Source organism: Hordeum vulgare, chromosome 5H (genome assembly GCF_904849725.1).
Source record: "Hordeum vulgare subsp. vulgare chromosome 5H, MorexV3_pseudomolecules_assembly, whole genome shotgun sequence".
Taxonomy (NCBI): domain Eukaryota; kingdom Viridiplantae; phylum Streptophyta; class Magnoliopsida; order Poales; family Poaceae; genus Hordeum; species Hordeum vulgare.
In genome coordinates, this window is record NC_058522.1 from 63,205,265 (window position 1) to 63,220,148 (window position 14,884).

Sequence of the window (14,884 nt, forward strand, 5' to 3'; positions counted from 1 at the left end):
TGAAGTGCATTTGACTATGCCAACCCCTACGACAGGCTGATTGGTACCATCGGCAGTTTGTATAGTGCCCTTGTGAGTAGGAGCATGCTTATGGTAAGACTCAAACACACAGGAGTTACCCGCAACATGCTTAGATGCTCCAGAGTCTAAGACCCACTCTAAAGCACTCTCATTAGGAGGAAGACATGCCTTCATCGAATTACCTTCATCAGTGGAGGCCCAGTGAGCAAAGTCTCCATAGGCAGCCTCATCAACTCCCTTGCCCTGTGACGTCCCAGTGTCCTCTTCAACTACCATATGCGCCCTGCCCCCTGAGTTTCCTGAGTAGCCACCTCTGCCCCTAGAAAGTTGACCCCCTGAGTTTCATGGGTATCCACCTCTGCCTCGAGCATACCTTCCTCTGCCAGTGCCCCCTCTGTTGTATCCCCTGCCTCTACCACGAGTTGGACATTCCCTCTTCCAATGACCTACCTCCCCACAAATATGACATTTGTTGGGATCTCCCCACTCCATGCGCTCAGTGACACAAATGTCGAAGCCGGCACAAACTTCACGTTTGCATGCGCAAGAGATAGCCTCACCTCCTCTTGAGACATTGCTGCAATAGTCTGCTCAATAGTTGGCAGGAGAGGTTGGTGCAACAGGGAAGCCCCCCTGCCATGAAAGCAACCTCTGAGGCCTTCCAACAGTTTCAGCACGCGCCTGCGTGCAATCCACTTGCGCCCTGACTCGATGCACGCCACATCATAGAGTTCCAGAGGATCACAATTATCCTGCTCTGCCCACAAAGCCTGCAGCTCTGCTACATATGCCATCACTGACATGTCATCGCCTTGGCGCAGCCGACTGATCTTCCCCTCAATCTGAGCAATTAGCATGAAATTACCCTTGCCTGAGTTTTGGGTGGATAGAGTCTTCCATATCTCGGCGGACATGGATAGTCCCTCCACAGAGCGACCAATGGAGGGCACCACTGAGTTCAACAACCAGCCAACAAGCACAGAATTTATGACCTTCCACCGATTTCCCTCCGCGGTAGTCTTGTCTTCGGGTTCATCAACCGCACCCAATAAGTGCCCATCAAGTTCCTTCTGTTCTACAGCCAGCAATGCCCTTCTGGACCAGCTCAAATAATTTGTGGCCCCCTCTAGCTTCATGTCCAAGGGTGACATTTTAAGCTTCTGAGCCACTTCCTGTCGAGGAACAATGGCCCCAGAGTTGGAGTTGGACTCCGCGAGGATCTTAGCGAGCTTCTCGAAAGCCTCAGCAAGCGCATTTGGTTCAGCCATCTCCGATCTGGTAAACAGCAGCAGCAGCCTCAGCAGCACAGCCCTACAGCTGCACGGTTGGTCCCTTTACGCCCCTGGCTAGCAGCAGCACCCAGCAACTCAGCAGCTCCAAGTGCAAGCAGCAACCACAGCCTCTTCCTCCACACTACAAGGAATATGCTAATACACGACGCTATATTTTCGTCGCTACATCGTCACGGTTTTTAGTTTACGACGATCTCACGACGAAAAACCAAGCGTCGAAAACGGAGCGTCAGAAATGAACAGCACCGACGTTTTGATCGAAATCGTCGTAACTTCTACGACGATTCCTGGATCGTCGTAACCTTTACGACGATCCTAAATCATCATTGACAATATAACCCAGCCCTACGTGGCAGTCCTACGTGGCAAAGTTACGACGAAATCAAAACATCATAGTTGAAATCAGCCCAACCCATTTCAATTGATCACATGGGCTGGTTTTATTTTTTTGGGCTTTTTCTTATTGGACTTCTTTTGGGCCTTAGCCTATTTACAGCCACTTTAGTATGTTTTTTTCGAATTTTTTTTATCATTATAATTTGGGCCCTGGCCTTTTAATGCCCAAATACATTTGGTCCAGTTTCAGTTTTGGCATTTTTCATTTTTGAATTCAGCAACTTTTTGTTCCTGAACTTGGTTTCATTTCTATTTGTTGGGCCTTTGCAACCCAATTATTTGTCCAATATTAAATCCAACACTATTTCATATTCAAATCAAGAATACTCCAACTCAAGTTAAAATCATCCATCATATAACATCACATAATACATCTCTCAGGTTTACATAACACAATAAATCATCTCATAAATACATTTCCTTACATAGGAATATAGCAAGAGCGGACAGAATTGCAAAATAAAACAATGACACATCTGCTAACAATGGAGTTCATTCCACTCTCCTATGAGACATAGGTTTAGAAATTTTTATGTTGTGTTGATTTGAATGTCCCCAGTAGGCATCATCGACATCTTCTCATCACTTTCCTAGCAACAGAAAAAGAGACAAAACAAAAAACATTAGACCGGATAGGAGCTTCAGTAGCAGAGCAAACCAAATTGAATCAAACATAGACCGACATTTGCATATGGATATTTTTGTTTGACTCGTTTACTACTCCTACCAATAATTCTATGAACTAAATTTCTGAATCTACTAGTACTTAACAGAGTTAACGTGAATACATTCAGTTACTTGAGTATACTGACATACATGGTCACTCTAAGATAAGTTGCACACAAAAATAATAATATTCAGGAAAACTTTGAAGGAAAACAAGTATGATGCACCAGTTGATCGTAGAATCCGTCAATGTTCAGCAGACCAACTTGATACACAGTTGCGAGAAAGGCATATACCAGGAATAAATACAAGTAGTAACAGAAAAACGCAATGCATGAGTCGACATTGTTGATTACTGAATGATCAACTCCCACCCACATAAATAGCATAGCAACATGCATGTATAGCGCATCATCTTGATCCACTCCCTGATGGCAGTTAGTAAAGCGCGACGAATCGACGAAATTCTAATACAAACTGTCATCTACTTGTATTCGTGTTTGAGAAGAAAAATCTAAAAATTACTGTGCCAGATAGTAACAATATGTAGTAATATTATTTATAATTAATCGAAGGATAGGCAGTGTCAGATGTTGTTCCCTTTGTAGATCTATACAGGTACCAATCATGCATATATGGATCTGGGCACATGTCCAGGTGACCACATAATAATAACTATTAATATTATTTGGAACAATGAGTGACCACATTGGGGTTGGTTGTGCTACTAGTTAAAGCTTAAGATGGCGCTGTGCAGTATAGATGAAAGGCCTAGATTACATTTGAACGGACCAAACTTGATAACTGTCCTTAATTGTACATATGAATCTTTTGACTGGATGGTGTTTATGTGGCACATTACCTCCTGCAAGACACACAAGGCAGCAGGCAACCAGCGCCAGGGTATATGAAGAGAGGATCTGGGCGGAACCTTGGCCCTGGTGCTTCCTGCGTACTCCTGTTCAAAGAGAAGCTTGTCTCTCACGTCCAGCAACAGAGCCTGACAGAAAACCAACAAACAGCACGACGTGTTAAACACCGAGGTGCTGGCTGCATATGATTCCGAGCAAAACTGCATCCACGGAATTGCTAAATGAAATGAGCAAAAAACATGCCTGCAGGTGGACACCTCCTCCGTGTACCCATCTTCGATCTTTGACTTCCTCAGCTCGATGGACGACTTGACGATCTTGTCCTTCTCGGCCTTCTCCGTGACGGAGACGCATCTTCTCGTCCTTCTCGGCCTTATCAACCATAATAATAAAGAAACATTTAGTGGATTGCATATAGGCGGGATGAGAACTGGTCCATTGTGTTAGGTTCCAACTGTGAGGCTGTAACCCACAAAATTGAAAATTGTTTATCAAGTTCGGGATAGCTCAAGCAACACATATGCCACGTGGTCAGAAAACTGAAAATGTGCACATCAATTTGTGTCAGAGAAGCTTACTACAAGTTCCCGCAGCAGCCTCTGAAGAGCATTCTCCAAGGTCTGGTTCTCCTCTAGAATAACAATTCCTTCACAAAGTGCTATTCTGAACAAAATAGGAAAATGAATATTGTTGAATTATTTTTGAACTATGGAAGTAAGGGTCTTCACATATTTGAGGAATATATGATCCAAAGTATTTATGAGAATTGTTCGAGAATTTTTGGACTGACAGAATAGTAGGTTGCTTCACAAACTAGGATGAGGTGGGATAGAATGGACCCACGAGTGACATGTCAACATAGTTAGAACATGTTACGACATTTTTACAATCGTCGTAAAAGTTATGACGATCTCATCTTATGCGGTTACGATGTTTTTAACTCACATCGTCGTAATTTATATGTAGATTTGATCCCCTCAAACGGTTTACGACGACCTCAGATGAAATCGTCATAGATTTATGACGAATTCATCAACGACATCTTAAGAAACGTCATGTATGAGCATATTTCTTGTAGTGCCAGCAGCAGTTCTCTCCCTTCTTCCCCTGCAAACAACAGCAGTTCTCTTCCTCCTTCCTCTGCAAACAGCAGCAGTTCTCTTCCTCCTTCCTCTACAAATAGTAGCAGTTCCAGAGGATCTTGGCCTCCAACAGCAGCCAACCCCCGCAGCAGTTCTCCAGCTCCCGGTCCCCTGCAGACACACGCACACACAATAGCACAACAAGGAGCTGCCCTTCTCCACTACCCTTCTCCTCTTCTCCTCCCGCAGCACCACAGCCCGTTGGAGACCAAGCTGCTCCTCAGCTTCCTCCTCCTGCCGCGCAGCACAGCAGCTCCACCTCTCCTTCTTCCTCTGCCGCGCAGCACAGCAGCTCCACCTCTCCTTCCTGTCCAACAAGCCGCACCTCCTGCGCAGCCATGCCGCGCCTCCCAGATCCGCCGCTACCTCGCCGGACGCCGCCCAGATCCGCCGCCACCTCGCCGGACGTCGTCGTCGTCTTCTCAGGCCCCGCCTTCGCTGGCCTCTGATACCATGTAGGAACGGGGGGAGAGAGGAGTACGGGAGGGAGAGAGGAGTACCTCCAGCACAAGTGTTTTGTGTGTGGCGGCTGTCTCAGGAACGGGAGATGGCTGGGAGCCTCCTTTTAGGTTAGTCCCACTACATGGGCCTGGGCCCTAAGAGATAACTTGTATGGGCTGGGCCATACCTGTTCAACAACACATCTAACACATGCAATATATTATGCGTCAATTGGCAGAGAGTGCTTTTTCTAGCCATTGTCTAGAACCTGCAGGCCAACATATGTAATAGCCTACAGATGATACCCAAATATTCAATTCAACCATATTTGTGATTATGATTCTCCTTTTTCTGCATATAAAATCTTTTCAAACCTATTGAGAACGAAATCACAGTATGATTACAACCTCCAGGCTAGTACGTGGGCCAGCAAAACTCTTGTGCCACTCATCAATGCCAATATCTAGTTTTGTAACAGTAGCTTGTTGTAATTGACTCTTTTCATACCTATTAAGAATGGAAATACAGTATTTTCTTCTATAGTCTTTTCATGCCTGTAAGGAATCTTCGCAATGATTGTGTTTTAAACGAAAGTTTCCAATTCTTTCCAGGCCATTTTCAAGGCTATCAATTGGATCCATACATGGTCTTTATCTTCGCCGAAAGAAAGACCGGGCATCCAGTCATGGATGCAACCAATAGGAAACGGTCGCTCGGGATATATTCAACCAATATGGGTGGTGGCCTGTTAATAGCATTTGTGATGCAAGCATAGGAGGTGAGCTACACAAGCATAATTTATCAAGCTGACATCACTTCAGATGGATGATGCAATATATTATGCCTAACTAGTCAGTTGGCAGCCGAGTGCTTTTCTAGCAATTGTTCAGAACCTGCAGTCCAATGAATTAAGAATGAGTTTGTTCGTAGGAGTGAGTGCGCACCCGTACTGTGTTTTTCAAAAATAGAAGTAGTTGAAGGGGACTTAGGGGCTGCTTTGCCTCTTTTCAGAAGAAAATAACAGTGATCCACATCTTGTCCTGTTAAAAGAGGATATATGCCTTGCACAAGCATTCTGATGGCTACTGCTTTGCACCATTTCTATCCCCTCCCCTGTAACAGTCGAAGGCTAAATATTTAGCATTTTTAAACGACAACAATCTAAAGGATCTAAAAGAGATCAGCACGCCAATATAACTCAGGCATATGAAATCACCAGTTGAATGGGCTCCTACATCCTCCAACTGAGGATGCAAATGGAACATTAGTATTGCTCTGAAGGCATAGCAGGGGCCCTGCCATGCAAAAAATTTATAGGTAGCTACTAGCTAGTAACAGAGGTTACGCTCCATCTCTTACAACCAACATAAATAGTACATGGCACGAGGCTATTGCAAAAACAAACTGTTGTACCAATGGCCATTACAAACAGTGTCTAATCGACGCAAAAAACATCAATTTGCTAAGAACATTCACGACCAGCAGGCAGGGATAACAATGCCAGTGTGCAGATAATCGACATGATTATCAGGCCCTCTAGCTGCAGTGAACACCTTGATTGCTTGTTGCATTGTTGGACGGCGTGATGGATTTGGTTCTATGCACTGAGCAGCAAACACGATCACTTTGAATAGTTTGCTTGCGACCTCAGCCGCAGGGAGTGGGATCCGGATGTCCAACAAATCCTTGAGCGATGTAGTCTTATCGGCCATGGATGAAAGAAAATCACCTGGATGGTGTCCCATGAACAACTCAAGCGTGAGCACTCCAAAACTATAGATGTCGCATTTCTCTCTCACCCTTGTTGAGTATGCAAGCTCTGCCACACCAATATTGAAGTGTTATATTTCTCAGACACTTCAAGAAACTGAATCTAGAGGATGAGACAATAATGGTCTATTATTACCCAACGGCTAAACATATCGGCTCGATAACTGTTGGCAATGTAGATCATACAGACTGAGAGTAGAGACAAACAAAGTGTGGTTGATAGCAAAAGTATGATAGGATAACTGATTAAACAAGAAGTTAGAATGTTTTTAAAAATTATTTCTTGGCATCTCAGCAGAATGAATATAAAATTTTAATATTTGATCGGAGAGAAAGAAAACATAACACCACATAGATCTAACAGAGTTCATTTTACCTGGGGCAAGGTACCCTTTTGTGCCGGCAAGCCTTGTGCAGTTTGAATCATCCGCAGATAGTATTTTGGCTATACCAAAATCAGATATGCATGCTCGGAATTCCAGATCAAGCAAAATGTTGTTGCTTGATATGTCTCTATGGACTATCGGTTCAAAGCAATCATGATGCATGTAAGACAAAGCATGAGAAATGTCATTGATAATATTTAACCTTCTTATCCAATCTAATTCAGCTATAGTTTCCTTGTTCTTTAAAGATTCTGCTATGCTTCCTTTGTCCATGTATTCGTACACCAGAAATCTTCCCTGAGTTGCAGAACAGTAGCCAAATAACTTCACGATATTGTGATGTCGAATATGGATCAATGCATCTATTTCATGATCAAATGACTCATCATCTTCCATCGGATGGATCGTCTTCACCGCAAATATTTCACCACTAGGTAACTCAGCTCTATACACTGACCCACTACCTCCAGTTCCAATGCAGTGGCTATCATCGAAATTCTCTGTGGCATCAACAATTTTCTTGTACAGATCTTGTCCATCAAAGTTCCAGATGGCGAACAACTTTGTCTGCTGCAAGTCATTACCACTTCCTGTGCTATGCTTCTTCCTTTTATATCTCAATATTGTTACTACTGTGGTGAGGAGCACAAGAGTTATGGTAGCAGGAATTATAGCTAGTAAAACAACTTTGTAATTCTTATGTTGTCCATGACTTTGAGTAATTTCACAAGAGGGCAAACCTTCAACTACCCCACATAGTTGATGATTGTGCAAGAACCCTTCAATTGGAGCATCTTCAAAGAACACACTTCGTGGAACCGGCCCTTCCAGTTTGTTGTACAACACATCCATGGATAAGAGGCTGAGTAGGATCTGAAATGATGACGGAATGCTGCCGTTCAATGCATTTTGTGAAAGATTCAAGTTTTCAAGCATGTTGAGGCTACCTAGCTGACTCGGTATCTTGCCTTCAAATGAATTATCACTTAGATCAAACAAATCTTGTAGGTTTACCAACATCCCTAGTTCGATAGGAATGCTTCCATTGAGGTGATTATGGCTCAAGTTCAGAGTGCGAAGCTTGGAGCAATGCTCAACTGACCCGTGTATTGACCCACTCAAGTTGTTTGATGATAAATCCAGATACTCCAGTGCTTTCAATGTTCCAATTACATCTGGAATACTTCCTTGAAGCAAGTTATTACCGAGGCTCAGATTGAACAATACTGATAGACCACCAATTTCCGATGGAATTCGTCCTTCAAGTTTATTTGAGGAAACATCAAGTATGTGCAATAGTGAGGAAACAAGCCAAACTCGCTAACGTGCCAATTTCTCGAGGAATGTGTCCAGAAAGTTGGTTGAAACTAAAAGTTATGAAAGTGACCATAGTCAAATTCCCTATGCTATCTGGGATGGGACCTGTTAATTCGTTGCAACCAAGGTGCAATTTTTCTAAGTTTATCAAACGACCTAGTTCTGGAGGGATGTGGCCAGATAGTTGGTTAGTAGCAAGGTATAATGTAGTGAGTTCTGTCAAGTTCCATATGCCGTTTGGGATGTGGCCTGTTAGTGTGTTTTCAGAAAGCGCCAGGTTCTCTAAGTTGACCAAACGACCTAGTTCTTGAGGGATGTGGCCAGATAAGTCGTTACCCCAGAGATACAAGGTCGTGAGTTTAGTCAAATTCCCCAAGTATGCTGGTATGGTTTATTGGTATCTAGAGCCTCGACGATCTACGATCTACGATGACGGACAGCGACGCTGAGTCGGTCAAGTCCGGCAAAGGCGGTCCGAAGGCAAACAAGAACGGCGACAAGGTGAAGAAGGGCGGCAAGTCAGCAACGAGTGGTGGAGGAACGAACGGCGACAAGGTGAAGAAGGGCGGCAAGTCAGCAACGAGTGGTGGAGGAACGAGCGGCGCCAACGTCCAGGCGCATCGCAACATCCCCATCCAGTACCCGATGCTCACCGACGCCAACTACGGCGTGTGGGCGGTGAAGATGAAGGTTATTCTCCGAACCCTTCGAGTGTGGCAGGCAATCACGGACGACGACGTCAATGACGAGTCCGACGAAGGTGCCATGGCCGCCATTGCCCAGTCCGTGCCGGATTCCGTGCTAATGACATTGGCGGAGTTCGAGACGGCAAGAGAGGCGTGGAACGCACTCAAGGAGATGAGGATCGGAGAAGATCGTGTCACCAAGGCTCGGGCACAAGTGCTGAAGCGCCAATTTCACAAGTTGCAGATGGAGGAAACTGAATTGGTGAACGACTATGCCATGCGTCTTACTACTTTGGTGGGAGAGATCCGCACGCTTGGTGCAAAGCTCGATGAGACCGAGATCGTGGAGAAGTTTTTCAGTTCAGTCACTGATAAATTCACGTACATCATCGGCACGCTCGAGCAGCTTTACGACATTACCATAACGGAGGCGATAGGACGATTGAAGACATGGGAAGAGAATGCTCGTGGCTGTCGGAAAGGCAAAGGAGGAGGTAGTGACCAACTCATGTACTCGCGCGCAGATTGGGAGGCCCCAAGTAGCAAAGGAAGGCGTGACGGTGGCGAAGGCTCAAGCAACACAAAGGGCAATAGACAAACCGGAAAAGGCAAAGGAAAAGGCAAACCACAAGGTCGTGGTAAGGCGGGCCAATCTAAAGAGCAGAAACCACGGAACTTGGACTTGTCCGAGGTCAAGTGCTATAACTGCAATAAGATGGGTCACTTTGCGAAGGATTGTCCAAAGCCTAACAAGCAGGAGATCAAGGCAAATTTGGCAAAGCAGGAAGACGAAGGTCTAGGTCTTCTGATGGCCGAAGTTTGTGATCTCGCTGAAACAGTGGTTGTGAAACCAAGCCGGAAGGTGCTACTTCATGAGGAAAAAGTGACACCAAAGTTATCCGGTGATCAGAACGTGTCGTGGTATCTCGACACGGGTGCCAGTAACCACATGACGGGGTGCAAGGAGAAATTCCTCGAGCTGGAATATGATGTTGAAGGCTCGGTCAAGTTCGGTGATGGTTCAGCTGTGGAGATTTGCACGCAAGGATCTGTCCTCTTTGAGGGTCTCACAGGCGAACATCGCATACTCACCGGAGTGTACTACATCCCACGGCTGCGCAACAACATCATCTCTATTGGGAAGCTTGACGAGAATGGATGCAAGGTGAATATCGAGAGCGGAGTGATGACGATCTTCGACAACCTCCGAAACATGCTAGCTCGTGTTAATCGCACATGGAATAGGCTATATATCCTCAACCTTGATCAATCTCAACCGGAGTGTTGGCTCGCCAAGAGTGATGATGATTCGTGGTTATGGCATGCTAGATTTGGACACGTTAACTTCTACGCCTTGAAGAAGATGTCAAAGATGGAGATGGTATCCGGGATGCCAGTTATCGACCATGTTGATCGAGTATGTGACGGGTGCTTGGTTGGAAAACAGCACCGCAGGCCATTCCCTGCTCAGTCTACCTATCGTGCAAGTGATGCACTCGAGCTGCTCCATGGTGATCTATGTGGCCCTATCACCTCGGCAACTCACGCTGGAAAGAAGTATTTCTTCCTTGTGGTAGACGACTACTCGAGATATATGTGGGTCATTCTCCTACGGTCTAAAGATGAGGCGTTTGAAGCATTCAAGAAGCTGAAGGCTGCAACAGAGATGGAACACAAGCTGAAGTTTCGCGCTCTACGGACAGATCGCGGCGGAGAGTTTACGTCGAATGAGTTCAACGACTACTGTGAGAAGATTGGCATAAAGAGGTTCCTCACGGCACCTTACACGCCGCAGCAGAATGGGGTCGTTGAAAGGCGCAATCGAACCGTCGTTGACATGGCAAGGAGTTTACTCAAGAGCAAGAACCTGTCGGGGATTTTTTGGGGAGAAGCTGTTTCGACGGCGGTCTATCTTCTCAACCGGGCTCCAACGAAGGCGGTGATCGGCAAGACTCCGTATGAAGCAATTTACGGACGTAAGCCGAATGTGTCTCATCTACGGACATTCGGGTGCGTGGCACATGTGAAGACGGCGGAGCCGCACCTCTCAAAGCTTGCCGATCGTAGCACCAAGATGGTGTTCATAGGATACGAGAGCAGTTCTGGTACCAAGGCATACCGTTTCTACGATCCACAAACCAAGCGTCTACGGATTTCACACGACGTCGTGTTTGAAGAAAACCAAGCGTGGAATTGGAGCGCCGCAGCCGACGATGCTCCAAACAGTAACATATTTGTAGTTGAATTTCCAACTGATGATGATGCAGGGGAGGATGTCCAGGTGGTTGGCAAGACGCCCAACCAAGGTGACCACAATGGTAGTGATCATCATGGTGCCGACACCGACAACGACGCGCATAGGTCGCAAGGAGATAACGACAACACCGCGCATGACACAGGCGGAGATCTCGACGACAACATCGACAACGAGGCGCATAGTGACGACGACAATCAAGATGATGGTCACGGTCACGACGACTACGCCGACGACACGGATGTCGATGACACACCAGGGTCTCAGCCGTCTTCCTCAAGTGCATCAACACCGATACAATTTGTGTCGCCTCCTTCGCAAGCCACAACGGATTTCTCAGGGCCTCGTCGCTACAAGACCCTCAAGAAAGTCTACAAGTACACAAAGCCAGTTACGCTCGAGTACTCCGGACTATGTCTGTTCGGAGTTGAGGAGCCGGCGAACTTCGTAGAGGCGAGCAAAAGTCCTAGCTGGACGCACGCCATGGATGAGGAGATGAAGGCAATTGAGAGCAATGGCACGTGGACTTTGGTAACCCGACCTCCAAACCAAAAGACGATAGGTTTGAAGTGGGTTTACAAGTTAAAGAAGGACACGGAGGGTGCCATTGTGAAGTACAAGGCAAGACTCGTTGCAAAGGGCTACGTACAACGTCAAGGAGTTGACTATGATGAGGTGTTTGCACCGGTTGCTCGAATCGAGACGGTGAGAGTGCTCCTAGCTTTGGCAGCACAAGAGGATTGGAAGGTTCATCATATGGATGCTAAATCCGCTTTCCTCAACGGCAATCTCACAGAAGAAGTGTACGTGGAACAACCCCTCGGCTACGACAAGAAAGGCGAAGAAGGGAAAGTTTACAAGCTCAGGAAGGCACTTTATGGGTTGAAGCAAGCGCCAAGAGCTTGGAACTCAAAGTTAGACCGAAGTCTGGTCTCGCTCGGGTTCAAGAGATGTCCCCTCGAGCACGCAGTCTATACAAAGAACTCCAAAGGCTCAAACCTGCTAGTTGGAGTTTATGTCGACGATCTGATTATCACCGGAGATAGCGTACAAGAAATTGAACGTTTCAAGACGCAAATGAAGAACAAGTTTAGCATGAGTGATCTGGGATTACTCAGCTATTACTTGGGCACCGAAGTGAAGCAAAGCTCCGGAGAGATTTCCCTATGTCAATCGGCTTATGCGGTCAAGTTATTGGAAAAGTGTGGCATGTCCGATTGCTACGAGACACAAGTTCCAATGGACCAACGTCACAAGTTGAGCAAGCGTAGCTCAAATCCGCCGGTGGACACCACAATGTATCGAAGCATTGTGGGCAGCCTAAGATATTTGGTGCATACCCGACCTGACTTGGCTTATTCAGTCGGGATCGTGAGTCGTTTCATGGAGAATCCGACAACCGAGCACATGAGCGCGGTCAATCAAATCTTGCGCTATGTGAAAGGCACCATTAATCTTGGTTGCACGTACAAAAAGGGAAAGGAAGGATTGATCCTTCGTGGATATTCAGATAGTGACATGGCAGGTGATGTTGATGACCGAAAGAGCACAACGGGCATGGTTTTCTACCTTGGCCCGAATCTGATTAGCTGGAATTCTCAGAAGCAAAAGGTGGTGGCACTGTCTTCATGCGAGGCAGAATACATAGCAGCAAGCACGGCGGCTTGTCAAGCAGTGTGGCTGAGAAGACTCCTAGCTATTCTTGCAAAGCGGGAGGTGCAGAAGGTGTCACTGAAAATCGATAACCAAGCTGCAATCTCGTTGTGCAAAAATCCGGTTCATCACGAAAGGAGCAAGCACATAGATACCCAGTTCCACCATATCCGGGAGTGCATTGAAGAAGGGTTGATCGAGGTTCAACATGTGAACACGAAAGACCAACTTGCCGATATTTTCACCAAGTCCCTCGGTCGACATAAGTTCATCGAGATGAGGAGGAAAGTCGGAGTGCAAGAAGTGAAGTCAAGCAACAAGATTAAGGAGGTGAATGTAGAAGTTAATCATGTTGTTTCTTTAGGATTAGGAAAGAAAGCCAAATCAAGTCCTAGTAATATTAGGATTCCTAGTCCTAGTCTATTTTCATAGTCCCTTGTGAACGTGTATAAAAGACACCCTAGGGGTGATGATTGTAACACCAGAAAAACGAAAAGCAATACAAAACAAAGGCTCGACACGGGCCTTTAGCCATCAAATCCATCGATCAGTTTTATTCGTGTCGCTAGTTACACAAATTCCGTCAAGTACCCGTCCGAAGCAAGAATCACGTAGCCACGGCTGTACAGCTGCATACGCACGTTCAAAAACCAACATGGCTCCTGTAAGTTTGTCCAATCCGATTTGCAAATCCTCCAAGTTTACCAAATTTCTTATTTCCTGAGGGATGGGTCCGATGAACTTGTTAGAGGGTGTTTGTTTCCAGGGACTTATTGGTTTTGGGACTTAAAAAAGTCCCTATAAGTCCCACCTAAACCAAACACAAGGGACTTATTGGGACTTATTATGGTTATTTAGGACTTATCAAATAAGACTCTCTAGTAGGAGCTTATTGGGACTTATTCTGGTTAGGCCCGCGGTAGTCTCTCGATGCAGTGGCCGCCGCCCTGCCCCGATTAACGCTCGCACCACCCCAATCGCCGCCGCCCGCCCACCCCGTCGCCGCCCGGCCCGTCGCCGCCCCGCCGGCCGCCCGCCCCGTCGCCACCCAGTCGCCGCCCCGCCCCGTCGTCGCCCGGCCGCCGCCTCGTCTCCCTCGGTTCGTCTGATCCGGCCGCCGCAACATGGACTTATAAGTCCCGAGTCCAGGGACTTATAAGTCCCTGTAAACAAACAGGTAGGGACTTATGACTTATAAGTTGGGACTTAAAAAAGTCCTAGGACTTATGAAACAAACAGGGCCTTAGTATCAAGACGAAGAGTTGACAACTGTGTTAAGTTTCCTATACTGGTTGCAATATGATCTTCCAGTTGGTTTACGCTAAGATTGAGCCCTTTCAGCGTCACTAAATTTCCGATTTCTTGCGGAACTGATCCTACAAGCTCATTATTCGAAAGACGCAGGGTTATGAGTTTTGTGAGGTTTCCTATAGAAGGTGGAATTGAGCCTCTTATCTGATTGCGGTGTAGAAGTAGAGCATGGAGCTCTCTAAGATGCCCTATGCTTGAAGGAATGCTCCCAGCAATCTTGTTGTGCGAGAGGTCGAGGGTCGTCAAGGTACTCAAGGCCGAGAAGTCCATGGACTCCAGCGAGCCTCTTAGCTTCAACCCCCGTAGAGATACAACGGTGATCACCAGCCGGTGTCGTCGTGTTGTCTGCGCAGCGCATCGGATTCCACGCCAACCACAAGGCGCTGACGGCATGTTTCCCCAGGATTGCAGGGAGTCCTGGCTATGGTTGCTGAGGGTGGCCTTCCAGGCAAGGAGTGCTCCTGCTTGTTTTTTGAGCGACGGCAGCACCGGGTCGGCGGAGACAAGGGTGGCGGCGGAGGTAGCCAGCATCAGTATGGTGAGATAGGCAAACATTTTGGAAGACAAGGGCGGCTCCATAGCTATGCTAGGAATTGGCTCTGGGTCTGTGCTGTGTTGGTGGGAGCACTTTAAATAGTCGATGCATTTGTGTTGAAATATGTTGTCCGCTTTTTTCA

At 46.5% G+C, this 14,884-nt stretch overlaps 1 pseudogene; it reads right to left on the bottom strand.

Annotated features, from left to right (window-relative positions):
- Positions 1-6,280: 6,280 nt before the first annotated feature.
- On the bottom strand, positions 6,281-14,884 carry LOC123396323 (annotated as a pseudogene).